This window comes from Musa acuminata, chromosome BXJ2-1, assembly GCF_036884655.1.
Source record: "Musa acuminata AAA Group cultivar baxijiao chromosome BXJ2-1, Cavendish_Baxijiao_AAA, whole genome shotgun sequence".
NCBI classification, from domain to species: domain Eukaryota; kingdom Viridiplantae; phylum Streptophyta; class Magnoliopsida; order Zingiberales; family Musaceae; genus Musa; species Musa acuminata.
Genome location: NC_088338.1, coordinates 20,854,546 through 20,864,859, shown reverse-complemented (window position 1 = coordinate 20,864,859; position 10,314 = coordinate 20,854,546).

Here is a 10,314-nt window from a genome sequence, read left to right as displayed (position 1 = left end):
CCTGCGTTGGGCGATACCACCGCCTAGTGTTAGTCTGACACTGACACTGCCCTGGGCGGTACCATCACCCAGGTCTGGCAGTACCACTGCCTGAGGGGTAGTGCTAGGCGATACCACTGCCCAGACTAGTGGTACCCCTGCCTGGCACCCTATCAGGGTCAGTACAACCGCCCAAACAAGTGGTACCATTGCCTGACATAGTCTCGAAGACTATGCCATGACGGTAAAACTTCTTGGGCACTATTTGGGCCTCTTATTGGGCCCAACACAATCCTTATATGGGCTTAGCTGGCCCCTAATTGGGTTGGCCCAAATCCAAACCCAATTACGTGCTAACTACGGAATCTAAGACATAATCTGAGCTAAACAAGTCCGTAAGTCTATTATTCCGGCGAGCTTTCGACGATCTTTCGGCGAACTTCTGACGATCTCTCGGCAATGTTCCGGCGGACTCTTGGCAAGCTCTTGGACTTCACGATGATCTTCTTGGCGAGTTTCGATGAGCCTCTCTGGTAAGCTCTGAGACTTCTCGGCAGGTTCCGCCAAAACTTCCGACGAACGTCTGGACTTCCGATGAACTCTTGTACTCCCAACAAAGTCGCGTCTTTGACTTCGAGACTTCATTTTGCTTCATGCCTTGCTATCATAGTTAATCTTGCACATGTAAAACACACTTTGATCTAGACAATTAATACTAAGCATTAATCATGTTGTTTGGTATGTCATTGGTCCCTCGACGCTTCGTCCGATTCTTCGGTGCATCATCCTTTCTTGCGTCCTATTGCCCAATCAGCCAGTTGACTCCGCAACTCTGATATCCTTAGCGCAATATCTGCTTTTCTTGTTCTGATGCCCGAATCCATAGCCCGTAGCCTTCTGTCGATACATCGACCGATCCACCGGCTCGACGTCCAATCTTTTGACATGTTTTCTCCCATCACAATACAATTATTCCTGCTTTAATTATCTCATCCTGATTGAAGCATCCTACGTCACTCAAAACGTAGATTAAAACATAAATACTATCAATTGGTTTCATCATCAAAATTCGAGATTCAATAATCTCCTCCTTTTTTATGATGACAACCAATTAATGATGGAGTTAACCAAACTCCTAGAGTTTAAACAAACTCCCCCTATCAATATGCCATATTGATAGAACTCTTGGATTTAAAAATCCAAGCAAACATGTCATGATCAAATCATGCATAACATCAACATACTTCTCCCCTTTTGTCATCAACAAAAAGAAGAAGTGTACCTTTCATGTGTTTGGACATAAAATTTAAATCATTGCATCATAAATCTCCAATTTTATAATCATGCAAGCTAGTGAAAATTTAGCTAGAACTATATCATATTAGAACATGCAAGCTATTAAGTTTTAGATATACAAGTTTTACAACATATAAGCTAGCAAATTTAAAGATGTACAAGTTGGCATATTTGCTTCTTGGGATAGGCAAGATAGCACTTTTGCTTCTTCTTGAGATTTCAAGCTAGCAATTCTTGGTGATGTTCAAGATAGCAATTTCTTCTCTTTTGAAAAGTGTGATTATTTTTGCTTCCTTTGCAAAAACGCAAGCTAACCAAATCTTACATTATTTTACAACATGGAAGCTAACAATTTGAGATGTTCAAGAAGCAAGTTCTTTCTTCTCTTTTGAGAAGTGTAATTTTTGCTTTCTTCTAGAATTGTGTGAGCTAGCATCTTTTATCTCCCCCTTTGTCATTGTCAAAAAAAAAGGGAAGACCCTTTATATCAATTTTCATATTATGACAAAGGTAAGTATCAATCTTATTTGTGCATCATTATATTTTTAAATTAAAACATGCACAATTTCAAAACCTTACATTTCATTTTTCATGCACGATACCGAAAAATCAATCATCATTACGAGCATATCATGTTAGGATCAAGAGCACTAAGAGGGGGGGGGGGGGGGGGTGAATTAGTGCAGCGGAAAACTTTTGACGATTAAATCTGCATTTGTACGATAAAAGCGATTTTGGTAAGAAAGCCGATTCGTAAATCACTTTAACTTGTGACCAAGTGAGATGCAGTTAAAGCAAATATATAGAGGCAGTTTGCAGTTTAAGATAGACAACAGAATGTAATAGCAAACTGGAATACGATGTTCGTACGATAAAAGCGATTTCGGTATGAAAGCCGATTCATAAATCACTTTAACTTGTGATCAAGCGAGATGCAGTTAAAACAAAGATATAAAGGTAGTTTGCAGTTATGATGGAAATCAGAATGTAAGTGCAAACTGAAATATGATATTCGTATGATAAAACTGATTTTCGTCTTAACGTCGATTCGGAAAATACTTAACTATGAAACACATTCGTAAATGAGCAGAAGGAAGTAAGCTACTAAGGAGGTTTGCAGTAAAGATAAGATGCTCAAAGTAAATGCAAACCGAGATTTAGAGTGGTTCGGTCAATCTTGACCTACATCCACTTTTGGCTTCCTCCACCGACGTCCACTAGAGGCTTTCGTTCAATAGGCAAAGGCCAACCACCCTTTTACAGTTTCACTACTTTTGATGGGCTTAGGAGACAATCCTTACAGAATTTCTCTCCTCTCTTGAAAGCTTAAAACTTGGAAGAAAAGAGGGAGGAGAACTTCTAGCCTTTACAACACTTTTGAACTCTAAAAATCACAGAGTAAGATTGGATTTTCGGTGCCTTTAGTTGCCCTTTCATGCAGGAAATGGTGGGGTTTATATAGGCCCCAAATTGGTTTGAATTTGGAGCTCAAAAATGTCACCTCCCGGATTTCTGGGGTCCTAGCGGCACTACCTCCTGACTGGGGCGGTACAACGGCTTGGCAGCTCGGAGACTAAGCCTCTGGGTGGTGCCACCGCCTGACAAGGGCGGTTGCACCGCCCAGTCTCGCTCGGAGACTGAGCCCAAGCGGTGCCACCACCTGACTAGGGCGGTTGCACCGCCTAGTCTCGCTTGGAGACTGAGCCCAAGCGGTGCCACCGCTTGACTAGGGCGGTTGCACCACCCAGTCTCGCTCGAAGATTGAGCCCAAGCGGTGCCACCACCTGATCTAGGCGGTTGCACCGCCCAACTTTCCTGGGAGACCATCTCCTGGGCACCTGGCGGTGCCACCGCCTAGCAGGAATTCTGGTCCGAATGGGTTGATCCATTCGGCCCAAATTAGGTCTCTCCAAGGCCCAATTGCCCCCAGATTAAGTTAATGGTATCACCTCCCATTCCTAACTTAATCTATATACTAACTACGATATTTCATAAGACATTTACTACAACTTGCTCCGGTGCGTCAATCGCTTCTTCCGGCGAGCTTCCGGCGAACTTCCGACGAACATCCGACGAACCTTCGGCGATACTCCGGCGGACTTCCAGTAAACTCCTGCACTTGCGATGATCCACTTGGCGAGTTCCGACAAGCTTCTTTGGCAAGCTCCTGGACTTCTCGGATTTGTTTCCGTAGAACCTCCGACGACCGTCCGGACTTCCGTTGAACTCTCGTACTCCCAACGTGATCATAGTCTTGACTCCAGCGCAACTCCTGCTGCATGTCTTACTTCCATCATAGTTAATCCTGCACATGTAAAACAAAACTTCGTTCGAGACAATTAATCCTAAGTAATTATCCAAGTTGTCTGGCATGTTATTGGTTCCTCGACGCTTCATCCGATTCTTCGGCGCATCGTCCTCTCCTGTGGCCTATTGCCCAATCAGCCAGTTGACTCCGTAACTTCGATATCCTTGGCGCAATCCCCGCTCTTATTGGCCCGATGCCCGAGTCCATGGCCCGAAGCCTTCTATCGATACGTCGACCGATCCACCAGCCCGACATCCAATCTTCTGACATGTTCCTCTAGCATAACATGATTTTTCCTACTTTAATTGTCTTATCCTGATCGAAGCATCCTATGTCATTCAAAACGTATATTAAATCTTAAACATATATCAAGTGGTTTCATCATCAATATATGAGATTCAATAATCTCTCCCTTTTTGATGATGACAACCACGTGATGACGGAGTTAGCCTTAACTCCCGGAGTTTAAACAAACTCCCCCTATCAATATGCCATATTGATAGAACCTTGAATTCAAACTGAATTCAACTCATTGCAATATTCATCATGAATACTTACAACACGTCATCATAAACTTATGCATAAACTTCTGCATAACATCATACTTCTCCCCCTTTGTCATCAACAAAAAGGAGAAGTCCAACTATTCTTGTGTTTGGAATATAGGTTCAACTTATTGCATGAAAAACATTGTATCAAATTTTATCATCATGCAATCTAGCAATTAAAGATGTGCAAGTTTAGCATATTTTCTTTTCATGAGATAGCAACTGTTTGCTTCTCTTTAGATTACAAGCTAGCAATTTTTACGATATGCAAGTTTTACTAAATACAAGCTAGCAAAGATTTCGAAAGCTAATGCAAGATAGCTTTCTTGTGTAAGCTCATGATTCTTGCTTCCTTTGCAATGTTTGAGCTCGCAATTTTGCTTTCGTTGTTAAGTGCAAGTTTAGCATGTTTAGCATCTTGAGATAGGCAAGATAGAACATTTTTGCATTTTCTTGAGATTTCAAGCTAGCAATTATCGGTGATGTTCAAGGTAGCAATTTCTTCTCTTTTGAGAAGTGGAATTTTTGCTTTCGTCGTGAATTGTGCAAGCTAGCTCGTTTACCTCTTTTCATGATGTCCACGCTAGAAATTCTTGCCCCCCTTTGTCATTGTCAAAAAGAAGGGAAGACCCTTATATCAATTTTCAGATTATGACAAAGGTGAGTAATCATTCTTCTTTTAAAATTTCATAATTGAGATAAACCTTGAATTCAAATTAAGACAATTTTAATCATGATTCACATCATATGCAATACATCACATACATCATAATAAAAGACATAAGTATTGCATGCATCATTTTAGCAACAAATCATAGCATTTCATCACATGGTAAGATATCAGCAAGTAAAATTACGATGCAAATTCTTGATATCTTAACATGGCATATGGCAATCATAGCATTTCTATCATCAATTTACCATATATTTCGATGAAAGCTTCTTTTGATATCTTAACATAATTCAAATTCAAATATGGCACTAATAGTATCAATTCATATATTTCTCCCCCTTTGTCATCAACAAAAAGGAGAACAATATAAACAAATTTTAAACGTAAGTGCAGTAATGATTCATGTCATAACTAGGTTTATTTCATTTTTCAACAATGAGTGATAGGATATCAATTATACAAACATCTCAAGGAAAACATGACATGGAGATAGCTTTCATTACTTCTTCCTCTTTATTTGTTATTATCTTTTTGCATGAAGGAGGAAAGTCACTTGTGAGATTACTCGAATGAAGTTAAAATTGATAAGATATTAAAGCACACTTCATTTTTACAATGATCAAGATATGTGTGTGAATCAAATTCTTGCATGTAAAACTATTTCTCTAAAGATATAAGAAGGAATCATCAAATCCATTTCTCGAAAAATATTTTTCACATGATAAGTCTATGAGAGATGCATTTGCTAGTTGATTCCATATTTCAAAAATCAATGATATGAATCAAACTCGATATGACATTTGTTTATTAAGTTCAGAAGAGAATAATGTATCGAGAAAATCCGATTGTTATGATCAAGAAGATCCGAAAATAAAATTTAACACTTTCATGCATTCGGACAAGGTTTTGCTATAGATTTTCAAATTCAATCATGAAGATAAAACATGCTTATTATCATGAAAATTTTTGTATCCAAAACACATAATTTCCAACATGTTATTAAGGCATGTAATTGTGTAAAATTCTCATTATAGCAATTATATCCTACCATGCATGATCAAAATTTCTCCCCATTTTATCATTGTAAATAAGAAAGAAGAAGGGAAGAACAAAATAGTGTAAAATATTTTAATCATATCAAGGCATACAAGCCATAAATACAATCACATCATGTCATGAAAGATAAAATCACTTGAATACCAAAAGACATGATTCATTTTGACATATCTCCAATTTAAATAAAAAATGAAAAGAATTTTTAGGAGATCATGATATAGATAGAATTCATTCAATTTTGTAAGAGAACAAGATATTAATTCATGCATATAAAATCTTAACTTAAGCATAAGAAATCTCAATTTATAAATTTCGAAAAATCAAGATAAAGCTCATTTAAATCATCAAATCAAGATCATTTTCAAGATATTCACAAAAGTAATACAAATAGATTCATTAATTTCCCTTTTTGAAAAATTAATAAAGTCGGAAAAACAAATTTTTCAAGAAGAAACCTTTCCACTTTTTAGTTGTTTTAATTCATGTGATTTATTTCATACATGCATGTTCTTTTCTTTTATGTCAAATAAAACCATACATCAACGTTTAGGATCGAAAAATGAATTTCGTCATAAAAACCATAAAGACCAAGTCATCATGTATAACTTTTAAAATTTTATGCATAAAATCGTCAATCATGGTATAAAAAACAATTAATATTTTCATTACATCATTATGCATTACTTCAAATCAAACATGATTTCATTTATCAAAATCAAGAAATTAGTTAATCAAACATGATACCATTCAACAATATTAATCAAACATGATACACAATATTACTTCTTAACCACATATAGCATGATTTCATAAGGCATTTTTAATCATAAAATATGTAATATTATCATTATCGAAATTACTAGCATGATCATAATTTTTGTATTTTTATTTTTAAACATGTAATTTTCAAGAAAATTAATTCTAAACAAAAAAAAAAGAAAAATGTATCATGAATATCAAGTAATTTTAAAATAAATTAAAGGGGTTTCGATTACCTCATCGTTGAATGTGGTTAAGGCGTAGTTTGCCACCTCGTCTTTGTTAATTTTCTCCTCATCTTCGGAGGAGCTCGATTCATCCCACTTTGTGTTCTTCTTCTTGCGTTCAAAGCAAGTAGTTCCGTTCTTTTTGTTCTTAAATTTTTGTTTTTTAAATTTTTTAAATTTCATTTATAGTTCTTGTTCACCATCAATTGAGTTTATGCTCAAGTGGTCTTTAAATGTTCTATATCCCAAATCCTTCCTGTTCTTTGGAAGGTTGTTTTGTTCATTATGTGCATTACGCACCATTTCATATGTCATCAATGAGCCGATAAGTTCTTCAAGTGGAAAAATATTTAAATTTTTTATCTCTTGTATTGCGGTTATTTTAGGATCCCACCTTTTTGGAAGGGATCTTACGAGATCAAAATTCGAAAAAGATTTACCAAGAACTCTTAGATTATTGACAACATCCGTAAAATGGGTGTACATGTAGCCTATAGTCTAGCTTGGTTGCATTCGAAAAAGCTCAAAATCATACAATAAAATGTTAACTTTTGAGTCTTTGACTCTACTAGTTCCCTCGTGCGTGATTTCAAGTGTTTGCCAAATATCAAAAGTTGTTTCACACGTAGAAATCCGATTGAACTCATTTTTGTCCAAAGCGTAAAATAAGGCATTCATAGCCTTTGCGTTTAAAGAAAAATACTTCTTCTCCAAATCCGACCATTCGTTCATCGGTTTAGAGGGAAGTTGAAAATTGTTTTCAATAATATTCCATAAATTCAAATTCATAGAAATCAAGAAAACTCTCATTCGATTTTTCCAATAAGTGTAGTCCAATCCGTTAAACAACGGTCAACGAACAACCGATAAGCCCTCTTGAAAGTCATGAAGAGCCATTTCTCTCAGGTGTAAATCCGAAATGAGAAATACTGGGCTCTGATACCAATTGTTAGGATCAAAAGCACTAAGAAAGGGGGGGGGAGGGCGGTGAATTAGTGCAGCGGAAAACTTTCAATGATTAAAACTGCATTTGTACGATAAAAGCGATTTTGGTAAGAAAGCCGATAAAAGCAATGAGGTCACCGACGTCCACTAGAGGCCTTCCTTCAATAGGCGAAGGCTAACCACCCTTTTATAGTTTCACTCCTTTTGACGGGCTTAGGAGACAACCCTTACAGAATTTCTCTCCTCTCTTGAAAGCTCAAAACTTGGAAGAAAAGAGGGAGGAGAACTTCTAGCCTTTACAACACTTTTAAACTCTAAAAATCACATAGTAAGATTGGATTTTCGGTGCCTTTAGTTGCCCTTTCATGCAGGAAAGGGTGGGATTTATATATGTTGAATCTCGTATTTTGATGATGAAACCACTTGATATATGTTTATGATTTAATCTATGTTTTGAGTGACGCAGGATGCTTCGATCAGGATGAGACAATTAAAGCAGGAAAATCATGTTGTGCCGGAGGAACATGTCAGAAGATTGGACGTCGGGCCAGTGGATCGGTCGACGTATCGATAGAAGGCTTCGGGCCGTGGACTCGGGCATCGGGCCAAGAAGAGCAGGTATTGTGCCAAGGATATCGGAGTTGCGGAGTCAATTGGCCGATTGGGCAATAGGCTGCAGGAGAGTACGATGTGCCGAAAAATCAGACGAAGCGTCGAGGGACCAATGACATGCCGGACAACTTGATTAATTGCTTAGGATTAATTGTCTCGATCGAAGTTTTGTTTTAAGTGTGTAGGATTAACTACGATGAAAGTGAGACATGCAGCAGGAGTTGCGCCGGAGTCAAGACAATGATCACGTTGGGAGTTCGAGAGTTCGACGGAAGTTCGGACAGTCGTCAGAAGTTCTGCGGGAACAAATCCGAGAAGTCCATAAGCTTGCTAAAGAAGCTCGTCGGAACTCGCCAAGTGAATCGTCGCAAGTCTAGGAGTTTACCGGAAGTCCGCAGGAGCATCATCGAGGGTTCATCGGATGATCGACAGAAGTTCGCCGGAAGCTCGCCGGAAGAAGCGATTGACGCACCGGAGCAAGTTGCAGTAAATGTCTTAGGAAAAATCGTAGTTAGCACATTGATTAAGTTAGAAATGGGAGGTGATCCCATTAGCTTAATCTTGGGGCAATTGGGCCCCTGAAAAATCCAAATTGGGCCGAATAGATCAACCCATTCGAACCCTGATTTCTGCCAAGCGGTTGAACCGCCCAAGGCAGGAGGTTGCACCGCCTGGGCTTAGTCTCCGAGCGAGACTGGGAGGTGCAACCGCCCTAACCAGGCGGTGGCACCACTTGGGGCTCCGTCTCCGAGCGAGACTGGGCGGTGCAACCTCCCCTAACAGGAGGTGGCACCGCTTGAGCTCAGTCTTCGAGCTCTGCCAGGCGGTGCAACCGCCTCAGTCAGGAGGTGCAACCGCCTGAGCTCGGTCTTCGAGCTCTATCAAGAGGTGCAACCACCCCTAACAGGAGGTAGCACCGCCCAGAGGCTCAGTCTTCGAGCTCTACCAGGCGGTGCAACCGCTCTAGTCAGGAGGTGCAACCGCCTGATCCCGGAATTCCGGGAATTGACAGTTTTGAGCTCCAAATTTGAACTGGGTTCGGGCCTATAAATACCCCACCCATTCAGCACTGAAAGGTTATGAACTTACACCGAAATCTTGATCCTTTTGTGTGATTCTTAGAGCTCAAAATTGTTGTAAAGGCCAAAAGTTCTTCTCCCTCTGTTCTTCCAAGTTCTGAGTTGTAAAGAGAGGAGAGAAAATTCTGTAAAGGTTGTCTCCTAAGCCCGTCAAAAGGAGTGAAACTGTAAAAGGGTGGTTGGCCTTCGCCTATTGAAAGAAGGCCTCTAGTTGACGTCGGTGACCTCGTCGGTGGAGGAAGCCAAAAGTGGAGTAGGTCAAGATTGACCGAACCACTCAAAATCTCGTTTTGCATTTACTTTGAGCATCTTATCTTTGCTGCAAACCTCCTCAATAGCTTACTGCCTTCTGTGTTTTTACGAACGTGTTTCAAAGTTCAGTGCTTTCCGAATCAAGGTTTAAGACACAAATCAGTTTTATCGTATGAACTTCGTACTTCAGTTTGCGCTTAAGTTCTGACTTTTATTATAACTGCTAACTGACTTTATATCTTTGCTTTAACTGCATCTCGCCTTATCTCAAGTTAAAGTGGTTTACGAATCAGCTTTTATACCGAAATCGCTTTTATCGTACGAACGTCGTATTTCAGTTTGCGCTTATATTCTGATTTCTATCATAACTGCAAAATGCATTCATATCTTTGCTGCATCTCTCCTAGTCTAAAGTTAAAGTGATTTACGAATCGGCTTTCTTACCAAAAGCACTTCTATCGAACGAAAACAGTTTTCGATTTTAACCGCAGAAGGTTTTCCGCTGCACTAATTCACCCCCCCCCCCCCCCCCCCCTCTTAGTGCTCTTGATCCTAACAATTGGTATCAGAGCCCGGTATT